Raw genomic sequence first — 22484 nt, 5'->3', positions numbered from 1 at the left:
GTGAGATGGGGGAGTGGATTGTGCCTGTGGAGTGGCGGGGCGGGGTGGGGTGGGGTAAGGGGGGAGGCACACCAAAAGATCTGAATGATTCATCAGGGCAGCAGAGTAAGTAGTTAGAAAAGAGAAGCCCCTTCCTTAAAGTTAGAAAGGAGAAACTTTGTCTCTTTGTTCCTACTGGAAGGACCCTGTCAGATGAAGAGTCTGTTACAATGGGGGCAGCGTGGGGAGGAGGACAGGGAGCAGAGGCAGCCAGACCAATGCTGTGGCCTAAATGATCGAGGTGACCCAGAGGTGTGGGGTGAGCTGAACCAGCAACCAGAATGAGGGAAGCTCTGCCCAGATTCTCCAAGACACCCAAAAGGAGGCTTTACACATGCCACCATAAGTCCTGCCTTCAGCTCTCCATAGGTCTAGGCTGGTGCCCAGGACAATTTCCAAACATCTTCCTCTAGAAGCAAATATTCTCAAGGCTCCAGAGTGCAGAGAGGGCTCTGTGCCCACTCTTCAGTCATTTCCCAATACCCTCTTTCCAGCCACTCAGCTGCTCTCCTTTCTTCAGCTAAGCCACCCATAGAGTCTGTCCAAACAAGGCTCCAGGACCCTCCCCATCAGCAACTCAGGATGGCTAAATTCCTCCCATTCCTGACTCTTCACCTCAAGATGTTCATGACCTGGCTCTTAAAGGGAAAACCTTTTAAGCCTCCTCGTGATAAGAGGCCATTAGGGTCTCTTCGGGGCATAACAATTTGTTTCAAAAAGAATGGATTAAGTTCCACCTGTCCCAGGTAATTGGGAGGATGAGGCACCCCTCTCCCTCTGCCTGTCTTGGCCTCTGTCATGGTGGATGTCAACTTTAAGGGTAACCATTCACAGGGGCCACGCTAACTCACAAAAGGAACACAAAATCCCTATCTGGAAGCCTGAATCAGCCACAGCTAGCCATGTCTCAAAACAGGCTTTGTTTTATAATAGCCTGAACCTGACTCCATGACCAGAAAGAGAGCACAGGTGAGGCCTTCCTTGCTCTTCAGATCTCCCAGCAGAGCTCCTGGCTATAGAGAACCCGGTCTGAGTCTCAGCTGGCTTATAGAAAAGAGAGGCTAACACTCAATAGGAATGCACTCATAGTCTTGGGTCATCTCATCCCTCACTGTATGAGCCCTGGTTTTCTGTTCCTGGTAGCTCTCCTGGAAGTTGTGGTTTCTGATTCAGTAAGTGTTCAGAAGAACTATGGTCTGCTTCCACAGAACCAGCATAAAGAGTGAGGAAACCAATATGACAGCATTTGAAGACCACTCCCACCCTACATGCCATTAGACAGCTATTCCAGTGCAGGGCTAGAAGGGCAATTGAAGTTGCTAACAACAGTCATATCTCTATTTATTGGTATTCTAACAATGCATTGGCCCTCTAGCCTAGAGAGTCAGTCCCTGTTCTGCCAGAGGAAGTGGACATTTGTCCCACATGGAGCCACCCAGTAGCCATTTCCCCATCAAAACAACACTTCAATTTATTTTGGGGTTATTGCCACTAGCCAGCTCAATGTAGTGTGGGTGAAATGATAAATCCAGGTCCTTGCATGTCATCACCAAAGATACAAGGGCCACCCACAAAGCCAGTAAGACCAACCGATGCTCTCTCTGTAGACTTGTAGCCCTTAGCAAGTGGACTGAGTGGAGCATGCGCTGCCCACACTGAGTGTCCTATCTCCTGTTGCTCAAGGTCCCCAGACGGCCACTGTAAGGGATGGGTATGGGCTGTGATAAATGCACTAATCTGTCCCTAACATCAGGAACACAGAGGGTGCCCAGTATCTCTCTCTAAAGGAGACTGGAAAGTGAAAATGGGGAGCTTGGAGGTGGGTGCAGTGAGGGAATTGGCATGAAAGCTTTAGAGGAACCAATCACATCTATTAGGCAGTCACTGGGACAGGGGGACTGAAGCCCATATACTGACACTGTAATAAGCCAGGGTGCCTCAGCACTGACCCAGCCCCTGCCCTCATCAGTCACATCACCACACCGTGAGTACATACATAAGCATAAGCTGCAGTGACAAAAGGCCAAGAGAGGTGACCTGAATGGGTGAGGGAATGGCCAGGAAAGGTAGTTAAACTATCAAATTTTAGTTTCCCTGATCTTTGCAGCCTCCTGAAGTGACCCCACTTGGAAATACTTATGGCCTCACAGTCTCCTCTCTTCACTCCAGGCAACCTTGGGAGCAGAGGACACTTTCGAGGACCTTCCCTCAGTTCCCTGACACTACATACCTGACAGGTCAGGAATGGACTCATTAGGATTTCATCCATCTATTCGCTGCCCACTGCCCTTCAAACCCAACTGTGGTCCCCATCTGCATCGCTAAATCAACATTGTCTCTCTGGCTGGGCTGGGTGGTCCTCAACGAGGGAGAGGCCTAGCGTGTGCGCCGACAAACTGGGGGACCCGGAGGCACCTGGCTGCGGGCACGCTCACCTGCAGCGCTCTTGCGGATCTGGGCGAGCAGTGGGCAGAGGAGCAGCCGGCACCCACACCCCACACCCGGTAGGGGCGGGAGGCCCGGCTCCCAACCTGTCAATCACGGTGGGATTCGCAGCTGCGCGCTCCGGGCCCCAGCGCACTGCTCCTCCGAGGGAGATAAACATCGAGAAATCCAATCCAGCGCCGCTTCAGGGATAAACAGATGTGCAGGCCTCCATCGGTCAGGAGATAACGCCCCCGCCCCGCCCTACGCGCCCGCCTTGGCCCTGCACCTGCCCGGGGCGACCGGGACGCGCCTCTTGGGAGGCAGGCTGCGTCCCCCCAGCCTGCAGAAATGGTCTCCAGTACCGCGGCGGGGGTGGAGTTAGAGAAGAAAGAAGCTCGGCTGCTGACAAACACGGAACAGAACCTGGGCTCTGGAACCAACCGCCAAGGTCCCGATGGGGACCCTGCCTCTGTTTGCCAAGTGATACCAACTCTGCGCCTGGATGTTCTCACCTGTACCACGGGGATACACACCGCTTCGGTGGGTTGGCACCGTTGACATTTGCACAAAAAAGCTTCTGTAAATAATGATGGCCAATCAGAAAGGGCGAATACCCATCATTTGCTTCCACGTGGATGGAACTGGAGGGTACTATGCTGAGTGAGATAAGTCATCGGACAATCGTCATATGGTTTCACTCATGTGTGGAATATAAGAAATAGTGAAAGGGATTATAAGGGAAAGGAGGGAAATTGAGTAGGGGGAAATGAGAAAAGGAGACAAAACATGAGACTCCTAACTCTGAGAAACAAAAGGTTGCAGAAGGGAAGGTGGTGGGGGATGGGGTGACTGGGTGATGGGCACTAAGGAGGGCACGTGATGGGATGAGCACTGGGTGTTATACTATATGTTGGCAAATTGAATTTGAATAAAAAAAATCAAAAAGTAATGATGGCCAACATTAGCCAGGCTAGGATCTAGTTAGCAGACGCTGCCAACCATGCTTTTGGGGCAGTAAAGGTGTCCCAAGGCATTTGAGGTGGAGGAAAGTGCTGTTGGGCACACACACAACTCCAGCTTTAAGAAAAGACTGGATTGCATCTGGAGCTGGGATCTACCACTTCCAGAAAATGACAGACTGGGGCTCTGACATAACAGATGGTAACAAGTGAAAGTGACATGATGGCAGGGGGAAAAGAGCCCTGGGAGCAGAGAAGGCTAGTTTGTGAGAGGGTTCTGGGATGCCATCAAGGGAAGGCGACTTCCCTGGCACTCGAGATTCGGAGTGAGCCACCACTGGGCGATTGGGAGACTTCTCTGTCCAGAACAGCTCCACTCAGCAACTCATTCATTTGTTTCACAGACTGCCCGGGAACACCTCATGGTCCACATCCTTGCCCTCAAGGTAAAGTTTAGGGACTGAGCCATATCAGAGACAAGTGCATACCTGGTGGTGGGGGTGGAGAGGGAATCATTTCTTCCTACCCCCAGCAATCGGATTAAACCCACTCCCGCTGGGGTGTGAAGAGTTGGTGGCTCCCTGGGGGGCTACACCTAATGTATAATTTGATTTTCATCCCTGAGACCACCAGGGCAGAAGGTCGGTGATAATAGGACCACACTTCCTCCACCCCCACCCCCACCCCCAGCCCCTGGCCTCAATAGATGGATGATGTGTTAGGTCACACAGGCAAGGAAGAGGGTGAAGGGGTCAGGGACCAGTCCTGGCGTGTTGTGCTGGGGTTCCACCGCCCAGGGCACCCTGGGCACATTTCGCCAGCGGTGTACAGAGGGAAGGCCTCGGGCTGGAGACGGTGGCAGCTTGGCCTCCTGCTGGGGACTAGCAGCCGAGTCAGCACCCACGCTGGCATCTTCTGCTGGAGCTACTTCCTCCTCTGGTCTAGGATCTCAGAGTCTCCACAGGGTCTTCCGAGGGGGTGGGGAGGGTGCAGAAGTCCCCGAGCCTCTGGGGTCGCGAGGCAACGCCGCCCGCAGTCAGGCAGGACTTTGGGGCGCGCTCAGAACCGCCCCCGGAGCCCCTGCTCGAGAAATGAGAAGCAAATGCCTGGTCCTAGGCCCACCGGCTGCTCCTGGATCTCCGAGGGACGCGGAAAGACAGAGTCTCTGTACCCCCAGGGGCCGAGAGGGGACACACCCGGTGTCACTGCGGTGCGGCACGCACAAAGGGCGCGGCGACGCCGTCGTGCCTACTAGTTAAAAGCTTATTAGTCCCCTCGGAGCAGTGTGATCCCACTTTGTTCCTGAACGGCCTGAGCGCGCTCTTTCAAGCTATTGTGCGCGCTGCGATTTAGCGCGGCCTTTGTGGGCCTGAAAGGACCGACGGCCTCGCCGGGCGCTCCTTCCCGCGGCACCAGCTTCGGTGGCATCTCGGTCCCCGTCCGGCCTGAGGCGCTGCGTCCCCAGAGCCACCGCACCTTCAGCCCGTCTTCTGTGCGCCGCAGCTGGGGTAGATGGCGCAAACCATTGCGCCGAGGGAGCCCGCAGCCCCCGCTCCCGCAAGCCCTCGCCTCTCAAGCACCCCTTCCAGCCAAAGTGAAAAAATGCGTGCAGACCCTTTACCTCTACTTAGGGGCAATTGGACTGGAGTTAAAGGGCTATTGAGGCCGGGAGCCGCCGCCTCTCTCTTTATAGCTTTGTGCAATGTTTGCAGAGACATTTGCATCTGTTTGCGCTTGGGGAAAAGGCCCTGAGGCTCGGCGGCAAGAAAGCCCGAGGATTGTTCTGCGTCGCCCTCCCCCTCCCCGCTCGGATCTCCGCTGGCCGATTCGGGCGCCGAGCAGAGGCATGCAAAGCCCGCCCGGTTCAAAGATTGGGCGCCCGGGCCCTCGGTCCACTTTTAAACAATTGCTGTTAACAATGCAATTTTAAGCAGAAAATCGTCTAACTAGATTAAATCCACATGACATAAAAACCAGAGGGGAAAAAGTCCGCATAGGCATAGGGGTGCGGACGCCTAACAGGATAGAAAGTGTGAAATGCATGCAGAGGTGGAGCGACCGGCAGGTGCCCTGGCCTCCCTCTGGCCGGACAGGGGCTGAACTGCTTGCTTCCTTCCAGCCCCAACGCCCCTGGAGAGGAAGGGGCTCCCGGGGGCGGGGGCGGGGCGCAGGCCGGCTTGGCCGTCCTCCCACCTTGGGCGACCCGAGAGAAGGGTGCCGTGTGCCCAAAATCAAGTCCTCGGCTCCTCCCCGCCCCCTCCGGTCCGGCGGCCCAGCCGGGTCTGCGCGCGCCCCTCCCCAAGGGCGAGGGGCACAGGGCGAGGCTGGGGAAGCCGGAACGCCCTCTCCAACTCGCGAGACCCAGCACACAGGCTTTTTAATGGAATCGAATGAAAGTCAGGCCTTAGAAAGGCCCATTGCTATGGCAGCGGATACCCTGAAAGCGACAAAGCGCGGAGGGCCCCCCCCCCCTCCCGGGCCTGCCCTCCGCTCCCCTCCCCGGCGCTGCCCGCGGCCACGCTCGCAGCGCGCCCCGACGGGTTAATCACTGTAAAAACAAAGAGATGAAAGGCTGTCCAATTGGAGAGCTTTCGGCGGCCCCCTCCTCGGCCTGGGGGAGGGGACCGGGCCGCTCGGGCCGGGCTTCCCGGCGAGCCGGTGAGACTCCCCTGCCCTCGGCCGGGTGGGAGCCACATCCCACCATCCCCAGGCGACGCCGCCCACACAATCTGGCGCCTCCCGAAGGGCCCGCGGAGGCTGGCGGAGGGGGACGGGCCGTCTCCCCCACCCCCACCTCCTTGCAGCCACAACCCCACAAAACAGAAGCACAAAGCCTCCGGCTTGATCACGGGCCCTAAGGAAATGTTTGAAACTTGAAAAAAAATTTTTTTCTAGCTCTAAACGACAAAACTGCAGCAAAATTAAAATTAATACTCATTTAATTAAATGTCTGTAATATAGCATCCTTAATGAGTCAAGTGTAAATCAACTCAACTTATGTAGTTGCAGAAAAAAATTTAAATTTAATAATGGGATCTGGAGACATTCTCATATCGTGATATGATATGGGGTCGGACTTGGAAAGTTTTTAAAGGCTTAAAATTTTCTTGGTAAACCTCAAATGGGAGCCAGGAACATGGAATCCAAAGCTGGCAGGTAGGTAGATAGGTAGGTCCTCAGTTATTCTGTGACTGGTTCATCGGTGTCCTGGCCCTCCCTGCCTTGCACCCACCTCACCCCTACCCCCACCCTCTCAGGCAAACTGACACAGCCCCCTTTAGTGAGCCGGAGACCCTGAGATGGGAAGCAGAGCAAGGATTTTCTGGTCACTCAGCCTGTCAAAGACCATGCAGTGATGGGCTTGCGGTTTCTGCCTGGCGAAGTCTGTCTGTCTTTCCCAGTTCGGAGTTTCTGGCCCCTGAGAGGATGGGCAATGGGAAGGAGAGGGGCCCAGAGAGGCTAGTTCTCAGGGGTATCAGGATCCAGGGTTTCAGGACGAGGGGGCCTTCCCAGAGACTCTCTGAAGTATGAAGAGAAGACCAGTGGGCTCTTAGAGGGGTAGGAGAGACTGGTGTGGACCCTGGAGCACTGCCACTAGGGAGACAGCTTGCAGTAACTCGCTAATTTCAGAGCCAATCGGAGAGGTTTTTCTTCTGCTGTAGGTCTAGGACTACCCCAGCACCTACCTCACCTAAGCCACGCGTCATCCAGTCTCAGTCATCCAGTCTCATCCCTGTGTTATCAAACTCTCCAAGGGAAAGAGAGCACCTCCCACCCACCCCCTGACACACAGATCAGCCATCCTGATTCACGTCCTTCAAGTTCCTTTTTTTTTTTTTTTCAAGTTCCTGATATGAGGTCTACAGCGACTAGATATTTCCATGGTCAAAAATCACAGTAAGAAAACTCTCTTCAGGGATCCCTGGGTGGCGCAGCGGTTTGGCGCCTGCCTTTGGCCCAGGGCGCGATCCTGGAGAGCCGGGATCGAATCCCACATCCGGCTCCCTGCATGGAGCCTGCTTTTCCCTCTGCCTGGGTCTCTGCCTCTCTCTCTCTCTCTCTCTGTGTGACTATCATAAATAAATAAAATCTTTAAAAAAAAAAAAAAAAAGAAAACTCTCTTCAGGAAAAAAAAATTCTCTTCCCTTTTCTGGGCCCTAGCATCCCCATGATAATAGTAAGAGATTTCTGAAAAGCTCTGTGGGCAGCGAATGGGCAGAGAAGTGGACAAAAAAGGCCCAGCCCTGGCCTGACTGAGGCCCTTTGGATGTCTGTGGGCCTAAGTAGGCCTGGCAGTGGCATTAGCTTCATTTCAGAGGCACGGACAGAGGGCTTACCTGGGGTTAGCCAGGGTGAGACAGTTCTGCCCCCCACCCCCTGCCTGCCCACCCGCCCCATCTGGTACACACCATTTTTCCTGTCTCTCTTGGCAGAGCAACCTTCCTGGGGCCACCAGACTGTTCTAGGAGAGCTCTGGGGCAAGGTCCCCAATGAAAGAAATGCCACAGAGGGAACTCTGTGTTGCTAAGCTTTGCTCAAACCCTGACCTACCTCCTTCCACGAAGCAAAGGTTTTCCTCTTCCCATTTGCCTCTCTGGGGACTGCCATCTGTCCCTCACTGCCATATTCATCTCTGCTGGGAGGGGGTTGGTGAGCGCTTTTCCACTGGGAAAGCAAAGATTGTAGGGCCTGCTCCCGCCACCCCCATACTCATTCTTAAAACCCCATCAGAGAAGCTGCTCAATATGGCCATTCAATCCACTTTCTCTGGTCCATGTCTGGGCCTTGCTGACTTGCTGAGTCTTAGGGATCCACTCTCTGTTCTGGCCAAATGCAACCAGGAACCAGGCTGTCAGAACAACATCTTCTTTGACTTTAAAATCTTCTATTTTCACAGGAATCACCTGGGTGGTTTAGTGGTTTGAGCTTTGGACTCTTCCAGAGCCCAGAGCCTGGGGCTTGGCACTCAGTGTGGAGTCTGCTTGTCCCTCTCCCCTCCCCCTTCTCTCTCTCTCTAAAATAAATAAATAAATTGAATCTTTAAAAAATCTTCTATTTTCACATCTCCTATTTTCTATCCTGAGGATACAGGTTTTCCTCACCCCTCCCCTACTCTTCTTCACAGAAGAATGTAATAAGGAGGTGAGGCCACAGCCTTTTGACTCGTGTGGAGCATCATGGCCAGGGCAAGCCGAGGCTGCTGCCCCAGGACCAGAGATTGGAGAAGTCTCAGTGCCCCTTCTCTGGGAGAAGGGTGGGCTGCCCTCTCTATACTCTCCCCATAGAACCAGGGTGTTGGTGGGACTGCTGTTTCCCTCTTCTCTGCCCAACCCCATATCACTTTCTGAAACAGCTCAAGAGAGATTATAGGGGGCCCAGCTCACAGTCATGGGAGCTTTTGTTTAAAAACTCAGGCTCTGAATCCAATATGTGGCTTAAACCCAGCCCCCGTCAGAGCCTTATTGGGCTCATTTGTAAAATGGGGATCAGAACTCCTCCACAGGGATTTGATAGGAATAAATGCCATAAACAGTAGAAACAGTTGGTACCTGCACTGGAGTAACCACTCCACAGATGTCAGCAACGATTATTATCCACTGGCAGGACTCGCATCTCCTCTCCACCTGGGGCTGGAAAGAGCCTTCTCTGAGAGCTTGGAGCACCAAGCACAATATCTGATCCTTTCTTCTTGTTAACTTCACTGTGCTTGTCATTTACTGGGCACCCATCATGGCACAAACACCCTCTCAGGGTGTTCACACGCTTCCCTCATCAGCAGTGCATAACTGCCCCAGTATATGGTTGGAGAGCCCGTCCAGAAGCATAGAAAGGTGCTATGATGACCTGCCCAAATTTCACAGCCAGTAATGGAGTTTGGATAGCTCCTCATACCTCCTGGTCCCAGACCCACGCTCTGAAGCCCCAGTAGGCCTCTGGGCAGTCCTGTGTCCACATCTGGTGTCCTTTCCTCAGACCAGCTGCCTCTCTCTTACCCACCAAGATGGGAAATTCTGGGAAGTCCCAGAGGAGCCTGTGGCCTTGACTCCAACTCCCTGCAGAGGAGGTTGGAGCACTCTCCTGAATGAGAACAGAAAGCCCCCTGTGGGGGAAAGAAAAGCTGAGCACTTAGTCCCCCTCACCCTTTCTTTCTTCACTGTGAGCTCCATCAAGCTCATCAAAGGAGCAGCCTCTGATATGCTTCCCACAGCCATCCACAACACTCACTATGGCCCTTCCATGTGAGGCCTGAGCTCCCAGGCTGCATAGCTGGCAGGGATGCCACCAACGTGAGAGTTAGGCCTTGGCACCATACCTAATTGGTCAGAGGCAGAAGGTGGAAGACTACCCCAATCCCTCTAACTGAGGGGACCCTGCTGGGTTGTCAGGTTTGATATCACCCCACTGGTGGGGCCTGCTGGGCACCAGGCCCTCTGAATTAGAGCCATTCAGATGGGCAAATGGGAGGAGCTGTGGCAAAGCTTAAGGCTCATCCCCACTCACTGCTCCATCAGAGACTGGCAGGATCTGCTCTGATCCCCAGCATTCCCACGGGAAAAACACCTTACAGCCCCTGCAGGGAGGCTTGCCGACCATCTTCCATGTTAACCACCTTGTCCAGACTAAATTCCTCTCACTACCCAAGAACAGAAATATGGTTATGGGCTCAGTTAGGCCAAGACAACCAGCCATCTGCCATTGACTGTTAAGTCCAAGCTCCTTGCTGGAAAGATGGGGAAACAGAGGCCCAAAGAGGCAGTGACTTGCTCCCAAATCAGAGCCAGTTTAGTAATAAGAAACTGTGGTGAAGGAGTGTCCAAACCAGGAAGATGGTGTTTCCTTAGTAAATGAATGGACATTCCCTGCAAGCCTACCTCTGCTCTAGGGCTTAGGAAAATACCTGTGAGGTACTTGTCTCAGGGCTGATGAGTGACCTTCTGGGGTGAAAGCTTAACCCCTCTTAACCTTTGCTCTCTGGCCATCAGTACCCTCTTGGCCCCAACTCCATCTCCCAGGCTAAGTGAGTGCAAATCCAGCATCAGTCTGTGCAGAGGCCACCTGAGGGGACAGAGAGGCCAAAGGCCCAGCAAGGACAGAGCCCCCTTAAGCCGATCAGCCTTGCCCCAGTGAAGGGAATCCCAGAGGGAGTGAGGTTGCTGCTTGGCAGGATAATTGCTGCAAGAGGGAAGAGATGGGGTAGGCCCAGCTCCTGGCTCCCACGAGGGCCCTCTGTCCACATTCCCTGGCCCAAAGCCCATGCCTGGGATGTGCAAATGCTCCCAGGACTCAAGGTGGTGGTGGGGTTGGGGGGGAGCCCTATCTAGAGCAGACTTCTGCAGGAGAGCTTGGAGCTAGAGGGGACTTCAGCCTGCTTGAAAGAACAAACAGCTTTCAAGTGCTCTCTGAAGTACCTATTTCATTGCAAACTCTTGTTATGCTAATGAAAGACCCCTCTTCTCTGCTCATTAGAGCACATCTCCAAAAGACCTCCTTGTAGCCTTTCTGTGTGAGTGTCCAAGAGTCAAAGAGGCGCTCCAGAAAAGGCCTGGGGCTCACTGTCCACCCTGCCAGCATGCGATGTGATGGGAGAGGACATGTCGCCAACATCTCACCTATTTAGAAATCACATCAAAGAAACCTGCCCTTTCCCAGAGCATCACGGCGCATCAGGCAGCCAGCCAGGGAAAAAACATCCACGCTGCCCAGAAGATGTCACTTAGCTCTGCCTGGGGCCCCAGTGGATCACAGCGTGAGCCCCGGATTCCTGTCTTGGCTCTGTACTCACAAGGCAGAGGACCTAACTGCTCTGAGACTGAGAGTGTCTATCACATGGTGAGAATTCAGGTTGAGGCCAGATTCTCTGAAAAACGTTTTAGCACAGGGTCTGCACACAGCAAGCCAGCAAGCCAGCAACCCCTCAAGGAGGAGTGTCCACTGTGGTGAATCTTGCTTTGGTCCCTGGCTCAGTACTGAACACTCGGGAAGAACCCAGGATGGGCAGGTTTGGTTGAAGACTCCGGAAAGGAGGCCCCTGGGTACACGTATAGGACATGTGGCTGGCACCTGGTGATCATTTGGATAGAAGCTCAGACATGCACCATAGATTTCCTTTTCAGAAAAGCTGATCTGTGATTTTTCATCTTCACAGAAGGCTCAAGAGTGGCAACTTCCCAGAACATCTGAGGGTATACAGGGTAGATTCCTCATTTCCCTCAGAATCAGCCAGGCCTCTACAACTCACCAGGTTTGTCCCTGGGTCAGTGATTTGGTGCTGAGGACCAGAGGACCCCACCCCTCCCCCTTTCATATGTTAAAGCTCTAACCTCTAGGGTGACTGTGATTGGAGGTAGGGATTTTGGAAGCAGGTAAGGTTCAATGAGGATGTAAGGATGGGAGGCTAAACCAACTGGATTGGCGGCCTTATAAAAAAAGGAGCAGAGAGGAACCTCTATCTCCCTCTCTGCCACAGGATGACATGGCAAGAAGGTAACCATCTGCAAGCCAGGAAAAGAGAGCTCTCACCAGAACCCGGCCATGGCAGCATCCTGATCTTGGGTGGGCCTCCAGCCTCCAGCACTATGAGAAAATGCACTTCTGTTGTTTGAGCTCTCCAGTCTCTGGTGTTTTGTTACAGCAGCCTTAGTTGACTAGTATATTTGGCCTCTCCATGCCTTAGTCTCCTCATCTGTAAAATGGGGTAATAATGTTGTCGTTAGATCCATTAAGGGAGTTTAGCCCAGTGCCGAGCTCAATAAATGTCTTCTATCAGCATCATGATCATTTTTCCATGATGATATGCATCTCACCCACTATAATGCTAATAGGAGATAACCACCCAGATGCAAACCCCAAATGATGGGACAAGACCTCTAGATAAGCAAGCCCTCTCAGGGCTCAAAAAAAAGGCTTCCTGGAAGAGGAGACCATTGAAAAACACTTTCTTACTGGCTTCGTTGGCCTACCCCCTTCCTTGCTCCTTAGGCGCAGGGAAGGATCAGATGAGAATAAGGGATAAGTAGTCAGCAGGAGGAAACAGCTGTAATGTGGGGCTCACCTGTGCCCCAGCGCCCCCCTGACCCCCAACCCCTTCCTTCAGCCCATTCTGGGGCCACGCAGGGGCAGGATGCTCACACAGAGCGAGGAGAGGGCTGTTGCCTTGGGGAAGAGAAAGCCCTCAAGAGCAGGCCACTGATCTCAAAGGGAAATAATGGGATTTTCTGGGATTCACATTGATCCCCAAAGGAGAAAAGCTTCTGTTTGCCTTTTTTAAGCCGCCAAACAAGGAACTAAAGCCTCTTTCAGCCCTGACTCAGGGCTGTCCTTTCTGAAGTCCTTATTATCCCTGGGGCACTGGGAGAACAGGCCCCGGTGCTGGGCCCTCCATACAGGGAGCTTTCCGCTGGGCAGAGGCCTGCCTGGTTTCCTAGCGACCCAAACCCCACCGAACTGCAAGCGCGCTGGCACCTTGACCCACAGTTCTTGACTATGGCCTGGCTCAGGCCTGCCTCCTCTTCTTGATTTGCCCAGGGATGAGTTTCCATACCCAGGAGCAAACACATGAAGCAACAGCTCTCCACACCCCCCGATATCACACATCCCTCACCCCAGCTGACCAAAAAGGACATCAATGATGATAATAGTCACACTAAGAGAGTGACTAGTTCTTGAGCAACGTTTAGCTCCAGGCTCCATCTTCTTTTCCACTAGGCCTTACCTCAAGATTTGCATGCTTGGTGGGACAACCAGCCCTCACCCCAAAGAGATATTCTCACCTCCAGGCCCCCCAGTGACCCTCACCTCTTGCCACTTGAGCTACTCCTCTCATAACCACACTCTAGATGTGGTCATCATTCACCACTGCTCCCTCCATCTCTGAAACCTCACATATACCTTCGCACTCACACTTACACCCCTACAACCCTCTCAACTCTGTCTCTGGCCTTCTCTCTGTCCAGTTCTTAGACCCTCTGATCCTCGGTCTTTCCTCCACCCCAAGTGCTCTCCTCACCCCTGGCCAACTTCCTCAATCTCAAGAAAGGGAACCTCAAAAAAAAATGAAAGGGAACCTCTCCTCTCCTTCCCTCCTGGTCCTCCTCCATCCACAAATCACCCAGCTTAAGGACCAAAGAGGCCCTCCCCTCACTTCCCTGCTTCATGTTCTCTTGCAGATTTGACTTTCTGAATATTTCAGTTTAGAAACTGAACTACTCTTTAGTGCAGTTTAGACTATACAGTACACTTGGGGATAAAACCAAATTCCTTTGTCAGGTGCACAGGGCACAAAACTTGAGATTTGCCTGACTTTCTAGCATCAGCTCTTGACACTGCTGCCTGGCAACATGGGTGCATGTATGTACACACACGTGCACACACATACATGCATGTACATGCATACACATGGCACCTGCCATATTTCAAGGGAGTGATATGATATGATATGATATGAGGCTGGTAAAGTCAGCTGGTGCTGGGTGAGGCAACCAGGAATGATTGATTGCCAGGCCAGGAGTCTGCTGCTTCTGGCAGCCACCTGGGCACTATGAGGACTGTGAGAGCCATCATTGGATAGTTGCCTTGTTGTCCCTGCCACAAACTGGCCAGAGTTTCCCTTACCTCCTCCTCTTCCATGAAGTCAAGGGCTTCTGTGATGCCCAGGTATTGGCAGAGAAGATTTAATATGTGGCAAACGACCCTTCCCTTTGGCCCATCATTGCACTTTTAATAAAATATGTTCTAGGTCTACTGTCATGTGTGTACAAAGTTGAAAGTATAAGTGACTCAAGCCAGGACAATCAGACTCTATTCCTGGACTTTTGTTGGAATTAACAAGAAAATTGTTAATTTCTTGTTAACAATAAATTAACATCATCCTTTGGCTTAGTTCATAGGTTTAGCTGGTGGGGTGTGAGCTTGGAATAGATCTTGCCTTCTGTAGGGAGAGCCTGAAAACAAAGCCAGACAGGAGCAAAGCCAAGAAATGAAGGAGACAGAGAGGGAGGGAGAGATAGAGATAGATAGAGATAGATAGAGATAGAGATAGAGATAGAGATGATAGAGATAGAGATAGCTGAAGCCATCACAGGAGCATCAGAATTGTGTTGATCTTGTTGAAGCCATACGTATGCCACATGAACTAATAAATTCTCCTTTTCAGTGAAGCCAGTTTGCATTTGGTTTCTATCATTTGCAGATGAAAATGCACTCATCACTATGATAAACAAGGAGGTTCACGGCAGTGTTGATTTAATAGCAAAAACATGGCACTATCTAAGTACCCATGGCAGCACTTCCTTATATAAATGGAAGTCTTTGTACATAATGGGCCGATGCTGCCATCACAGAGGGCTCTGTCTTTGCCCACATGGAAAGACACTCAGGCTATATTATTAAGTGAAAAAGGTGAGGTGTAGAATAGTGTGCATGTTTCCCAATAAGTGTATTATTTTTAAGGATGGATACACACATTTACATGCACATTTGCTTGGATTTACATGAAATTTTCTGGAAGTCACACGCACAAACACTTGTTACTAAACATAGCATTTATGTACATGCTTTTGGAGTGCAATAAATGCACTATTCTGAGAGCTCCACGTGTTTTATCTCATTTTACTCTCACAACATTCCAATGGGATTGGTACTATTATTATTATTAGTCCCTTTTTATAGCTGAGGAAACTGAGGCACATAGAGCTTTCAGTGTAGACTAAAATTATAGAGATAGTAAGTGGTCCTTAACTGGCTCAGGGTGCTGGTTACCTGTTGGCAGTGGGCATACACCTGTTTACAATCTTCCCTTCCTACTGCTGGTTCAATCTCACAAGACACACATATGCAGGGAAAAATAGCAGAAGAAGAGGTTGGAGAGGACTTTGGGTAGTCCCTCTGTGTGGCACACCAGTCCCAGCAGCTAGAACAAGCTGCCTTGGCTGAGGGAATAGCTCTGTGGTTCAGAAGGGAACCTGAGGGTAGCACTAGGGGTCCCAAGTCTCCTTGGACCTCGAATCTGTCTATGCTGGGCCTGAGCTGATGGGCTGCACACTCTCCCTCTCATTCAAGCCCGCTGACCATCATCCAGCCTCCAAGAGATGAGCCTCCAGTCCGCATATCCCAGGGGTCAGAGGGCATCTGAAGCCCCCAGAGCAAGGTTGGCCTGGTTGGCAGTAAGGCAGCGTCACCCATCCTATGAGTGACATGGCCTCAGATGTCCAGCAAGGGATCCACCATACTGGGGCCTCCGCAATGGGGTCATAACCCCAGCTCTTAACCCCAGGGCTACGCCCTTTGTTGGGGGATGAGAGGCTCTCTGGAGGCCACTACATTGCTGCCGTGACCTCACTGCTCAAGAAGAAAGACCTGGCCTTGCCAGGAGTGGCTCGCTCTGCTCATGCTGCTCAGGCTGCCTGCTGGGCATTGGGAGCCAGGCTGGTGTTGGGATTGGCTCTGAGCGCAGGGCTTTCCTGTGTGCAGGGTGGGCAGGCAGCCCTGTGAGGGCACGGGGCTGGTAGGGGCTGGTGGGAACTCCTCCACAGACTTCCATTAGCCTTTTTCATGCAGGATCAGCCTGAGGTGGCCCTTCCCCACCCCTAGATGCTTTCATCCCACTGGGTCAGTGGCAGCGTCTACTGCCCCCACCCCCAGGCCACCTGCAGCTCCAACATGATGATGACCCCTGAATGCCCGGAAGCCTCAAACTGCTGATCCCATAACATGCCTTCCTGGGAAGCCCAGCGTGACCAGGTGGAGAGCCCCATTTTGGGTTCAATTCCTACATCCTTTATTCTGCATGCAATAACTGGCTATCTACTCTGTGCCAGGCACTATGATAAGACCTGAAGTTATAAAGCAGTGAGAAAAAACAATAAAGGCCATGCCCTCATTTTGCTTAGAATATGGCAGGGAGAGAGCTCTTGTACAAAATGTTCATGTAGATTTTGGAGGTTGGGGGTTATGCCTCCATTGGGGAGGCTCAGTGTGGTGGATCCCTTGCTGGACATCTGAGGGTTTTGGAGGGGTAATGTCTTATTAGTACAAGGGCCACAGAGGAAAGGTACAAGGGCTGAGACTGCTATGGGTGGGGGAACTCTGACCCAGTCGAGGGGGAACGGGCTACTTGGAGGAAGGATGTATGGGAGCTCATTTTGGCAGAGAGTCCAAAAGATGTTCTACTCAGTAGGAATGGTATGAGCTAAGGCCCTGTGGTTATGGGAAGAGTGTTACATACTAGGGGCTAAAAAGAAGGGCAATGTGTCCTTAGTGCAGAAAATATGAGGCAGTGTAAAGTGAGAGGGTAGGCAGGAGAGGTCAGCGGGGACCAGAGCCATGGAGAGCCACTGAGGGAAGGAAGGTGAGACGGGGGCTCCCAAGATCCATTCGTATTTTCAAAAGATCATTCTGGCTTCAGACAATGTAGGTATGCAGCCTGACCAAGTCACACACCCTAAACCTTGGGTTTCTGCTCTTTTAACTAGTAATGGCTCTCTTCCTGGCCACGAGCTCTGTAAAGTACTTAGCACAGTGGAGGGCTCAGGATAAGAGTCCAATCCATGAGCGCTGCTCTCGCTGGGGACTGAGGCTGTCCTGGGGTGTTGGTGTGGGCGGGTGGCAAGGCCGAGCTGTGGGGCTTGTTTGCAGGGTCTCTGATTCCTCATTTTATTGGGTGGGCTGTAAAGTCCCCAGAGGGCAGATGTTGATGTTGCTTCAGCGGCTTCTCCAGGGAAGAAACTGGAGACGTTCACCAAAAAAAAGAACAAGTCTAAGAGATGAGAACCTGGGCCAGAACCTGTGACCCACAGGAAGATCAGGAAGGAGGGGAAGGCAAGAAAGACTAGGAGGTGAAGTCTGGGAAGGTGAAATCACTCACCCAGAGTCACTTAGCTGGTGAGTAGCCAGGGCAGGCTTTGAGCCCAGACTACCTCCTTCTAGAGCCAACAACCGCAGACCCAGATTCACTCCAGCAACAAGAGGCAGATATCCAAGGATGGACAGAGAGGCCAAGAGGGAAAGGACTCAGGGATAGAAGGACCAGGCCCAAGCCAGAGCTGCCCATCCTGTCCTTCCCCAGGCGTGATTCTCCAGCATTCCCGTGTGCCCAGGTCAGTATATCCTTCCCATTCCTTCTCTCCCTGGCCCATCTGATTCTGCAGTAAGTCCTGCTCCTGACAGCCCATCGGAACAGAAGGTTTGGGCAGCCCGGGTGGCTCAGCGGTTTAGCGCCGCCTTCAGCCTGGGGCGTGATCCTGGAGACCCAGGATCGAGTCCCACATTGGGCTCCCTGCATGGAGCCTGTGTCTCTACCTCTCTGCTCTGTGTCTCTCATAAGTAAATAAAATCTTAAAAAAAAAAAAAAAAAAAAAGAACAGAAGGCTTCCTGGAGGAGGTACCAGTGATGCTGAGCTTTGAGGAACCGGCAAGAGTCAGCAAGGGCATTCTGGGTGGAGGCACCTCGGATCAAAGGGCTAAAGATCAAAATGGAAGTGCACAGCCTGAGTGGCGATTGAGAGCAGCCTGGCTCAACTAGGGTGAAGGGAGGGCATGAGAGGGGGACACTGGGAGATGCTCTGGGGGCCGGTTTCTGGGAGGCCTTGAGCATCAAGCTAAAGAGCTGTTTATCCTATAGACAATGGTGTGCGACTTACAGGACAAAGGTGCCTCTTTGTCATCGAGATGGACTTGGGGGGTGTGGGGGAGGGGAGCAGAAACTAGGTCGATGCCTTGGAGGCCCATTGGGGCAGGTGCTTGCCTGGCGGCTGGTGGGCAGGATGAGGCAGGTGCAGAAGGCTTTGGCCTTGGCCTGCCCCCTCTCCGCAAAGGCAGCTCCAAGGCCTGATTCCGGCCCAGCTAGCTCCCCTGCTGATGGCTTGTGCCCCTCTCTCCCCCCCAGCACAGCTAATCAGCTTAGGATGGCAGTAAATGAAGGCTCAGGGACTGCAGGGCCCTCACTCTGCAGCAACAAATTAACACTTCAATTAAAAGCCAGCCAAGCCAGACCTGACGTCCACACTCTCACTGGGTGAGGATTTAATTAAGACGTGGTGGGGAGGTGGCGACCTCAGAAGGCCTCACCTTGAGCTGCCCATCTTGGTCAACCTATTGTTTCCAGCTCAGACCATGGGATTGAGACCACAGAGCCCACTGGAAGCAGCTGAGTTTGTCAAGGTACAGCGGAACTCCCTTTCAAGGGGAGAGAGCCTTGCCAAAAATATCTATTCATGGGCCCCACACCAGCACCAGATGCACCCAGCATCTCTCAGAGATGGGCCCAGGGGCCTGGAATTTTATAGAGGTTGGGGGCTGCAGGGGGATCCGAATGGCTGTGAGTATTTGAGAACTACTACTCTGGTAGGTTGTAAAAGCAGTGTAGGGAATCAACACGACTCGCATCTTATTTTATTTTTTAAAGATTCCACTTATTTATTCATGAGAGACACAGAAAGGCAGAGACACAGGCAGAGGGAGAAGCAGGCTCCACGCAGGAAGGCCAATGCGGGACTCGGTCTGTGGATCCCGGGATCACACCCCGAGCTGAAGGCAGATGCTCAACTGCTGAGCCACCCAGGCGTCCCACGACTGGCATTTTAAACAATGGAATGGAATATTAGAATAGGAAATATCAGAGGGCATCTCATAGACTTGGAGGAAGTATTATTTTGTGAAACTTTTGCTTTATTTACCTGTGTGTATATTAGATCGCTATGAAAAAGTGTGTATATATATGTATTTTACTATGGGTTTCATCAGAAATAACTGTTTGGGACCCCCATGCCCACTCTTCAACAACAAAGAGCTGTGCATGCCCTCTACAAAGCTCTAGGCACACAGTTCACAGATGTGCCTGCCAGCGAAACCTTACCATAGCCGTTTCTTCAGGTCTACCGATCCAAAAACATCATGCCCCCTGGCAGCCTGCCTTCCCCCAGAAGTCGTCAGCAGACAGGTGGGAGGGTGTAGCCGCCAGCTGCTCTGCAAGGAAATGGCCCCATTTCTGGACCAGGATAAGCAGGTAGTGGGAAAAGGACCTCAAAAGAGACCCGAGCTGGGGCTTATACTGACATCCAGCACAGAGCCCCCAGGCCAGCCTACCCGCCGACCTCGAAGCTTTGGGCAACGTGAAAGGGTCAGCAGTTGCATCCACACCTTCCCGAGCTCACTGCCTGCTTGGGAGAAGGAGAAGCAGGTGCAGGAAAGAGCCTAAGTGCATCCCAAGGAGGCAGAGCTGAGGGAGGAAGGGACGAAGGGGAGCCTGGGCCGTGCAGGCGGTGGGGGCTGGCGGGCAGGCTGCCTTCCCCATGCCACATTCCCCAGCCCTTGTGAGGCCACGCCGGCCCTGCCCTCTCTGCCTTGGAAATCCCTTTGAGCTCGAGAGGGCAGATGGGGGTCAGAGAGTGATGAGCCCTGGCCCCAGCCCCGTTTGAAATCGAAGCATCCTCGGCCAGGGGTGAGGCCTGCGAGGTGGGGTCGCCACCTCTGGGGCAGCAGCATCCTCCCGCCTGGGCCTACCCGTTGCTAGGGCCCCTGTTCCGAGGCATCGGGTTATAGGGCCGCGTGGAGCAGCCCATCTGCCGGCTAACTTCTCACTTTCCCCCCTAAGGCTGCCTGTGACCCGGCTCCCCAGGCTCTGGCCCGTGTGTAAAGTGGCGGGGGGCCTTTATTCCCACTGAGCCCCTTCTCGGCCGCCCGGCAGCCAAACTGCTCTTGGATTACATTTTGATGAGTTTTCAATTTAGGCCCAGCAGACAAGGGAAGGGAGGGGGTGGGGGCGAGGGGTGGGGGCGGGCTGGGTGGGGGGAGCCAGCGGAATAAATGCAACAGATGGGTTCAATTGTGCTGCCGAGGCCAATGAAGGAAGACATCTGTAGCTCCCGAATACTGGTGGTCTGAAACGCAATTAGCCCTCTGTGAAAGGGGCCCCTCGCAGCCCCCTCGGCCAATCCCCTCCGAGGCACTGCTCACGTTACAATGGCCTTGACCACAATCCATTGAGCAGAAAAAGGAAAAAAGAAAAGAAAAGAAGAAAGAAAAGAAAAGAAAAGAAAAAAGAAAAGAAAAGAAAAGAAAAAAAAAGAAAAGAAAAGAAAAAAAGAAAGATTAATCCAAGAGTTGCTGCGCGGTGGGGCTGCAAGGAGAGCTGGTATGCAGGGAAGGTTACTTAGGGCCCTGCTTCTCCCTTTTTTTCTTCCGTCTTGAGTCTTGACGGAAGGCTGGAAGGTTCCAGGGAAAGAGAAGGGGCGAGGGGAGTGTCTTCGTTCTGGGCTTGGTGAGGCTCTGCGGACGCACATCTTGAGTAGTTACTCATCTGCAAACCTCAATTTTTCTACCGCCCTGTTTGGAACATAAGGGAGGGAGACACGTCCCTGTGGTTGTAAGCGCCACCCCCCCACCCCCCCGAATCCCCTCCGCCTCGCATCCCTCCTGCCCTCCTAGGGGTGAGAAATTTGTTACGTGGTAAGACCCCTTCTGCACGCGGTAATGACGCCGCCTGCGGGGAGGTTCTTGCGCAGCTGGAAACGTGAGTTCTGCTTGACGCCTCGGAGGATCTGCCTCTTCCCCGGACCGAGGGGCCCGCTGGAGAACTGGGACAGGACTGGGGCTTCCTTTAACTATGCCTATTTATGATCAGTGGTACCTGGCAGAAAAAAGGGGGGAGAGCCCAGGGCAACAGGACACGCTGCCCCTGGGAGGGCGCAACGGGATCAGGGCACCTTATAGATGCCCTCCCCGCTTTGGTTCCTCTCTGCTCTTTGGTCTCTGATCTGGGAGGTGGCAACTTCACCCAAGGAGGTGAAAGAAAGCCCGAGTTCTGGAGAAACCTGTTGTTGGGTTTCTGCTGACTGTGTCCCTTCAGAATCATCGAACAGCCCAGAAGGCTTCCTTCTAAGCCTGGGTCATGGGGACCCCCCTAGACCAAGCACTCCGAAGCTCAGTCCCACCTTCACCGAGAACCTATACAGATTGAGAACCCTCCTAATGCTCCTCGTGTTCATTTAATCGTGATGGAATACATATAAAACGTACCACTTTAAAGTGTACAGTTGAGTGATATTAAGTACATCACGTTGTTGTGCCACCATCACCACCATCCATCTCCAGAACTTTTTCATCATCCCCAAATGAAGCTCTCTAGGCATTAAACAATGACTCCCCATGTCCCCGCTCCCCAGCCCCTGGCAACCACCATTCTACTTTGTGTCACTATGAATTTGCCTTTTCAGGCACCTCATATAGATGAAATCATAAGTGTTTGTCCTTTCTGATCGGCTTATTTCATTTAATATAATGTCTTCAAGATTCATCCCTATTGTAGCACATGTCAGAACTTCCTTCCTTTTTAAAGGCTGAATAATATTCCATTACCTGTATGTGCCACATTTTGTTTCATTCAGACCATTCATCTGTCAATGGACACTCGGCCCAACCACTCAGAGTGGTTCCACTTTGGGCTACTAGGAATAATGCTGCTATGCATGACTGTACAAATATCTCCTTGAATCCCTGCTTCTTTTTGGAAGCTGAAATGTTGGACCACACAATAATCCTATGTTTAATTTTGTTTGTTTTTCTTTTCACTCCAAGTCTGGAAGCTTCCTAGGAAGATGCAGTTTATTTTTTTTAAGATTTTATTTATTTATTCATGAGAGACCCAGAGAGAGAGGCAGAGAGAGAAGCAGGCTCCATGCAGGGGGCCCAATGCAGGACTCGATCTCGGGACTCCAGGATCATGTCCTGAGCCAAAGGCAGGCGCTTAACCGCTGCGCCACCCAGGCGTCCCAAGGAAGATGCAGTTTAAAGACTATGTTGATGATAATATCTAATAGCGTTAGGCAACCGATGCTTGGATTCATATTGAATTCAGGCTGCAGGTGCTCTAGTTTGCTCTGGATTAAAATTGTGTGTGATCCAAGCCCTGGGGTTAGCTGGTTATTGGAACTGGTCTGGGTATCCCGTTGCATTTGGGTCAGGTCTCCATCAAGTCCTGCTCCCCCAGGCCCTTTCTCTTGCCAGCTAACACTGAAGGTGTGATAGTGATCCAGCTGTTGGGAGTTTTTGGTTGTGTTTATAATT

The sequence above is a fragment of the Canis aureus genome, chromosome 10 (genome assembly GCF_053574225.1).
Source record: "Canis aureus isolate CA01 chromosome 10, VMU_Caureus_v.1.0, whole genome shotgun sequence".
NCBI classification, from domain to species: Eukaryota; Metazoa; Chordata; class Mammalia; order Carnivora; family Canidae; genus Canis; species Canis aureus.
This window is presented reverse-complemented; position numbering follows the sequence as displayed.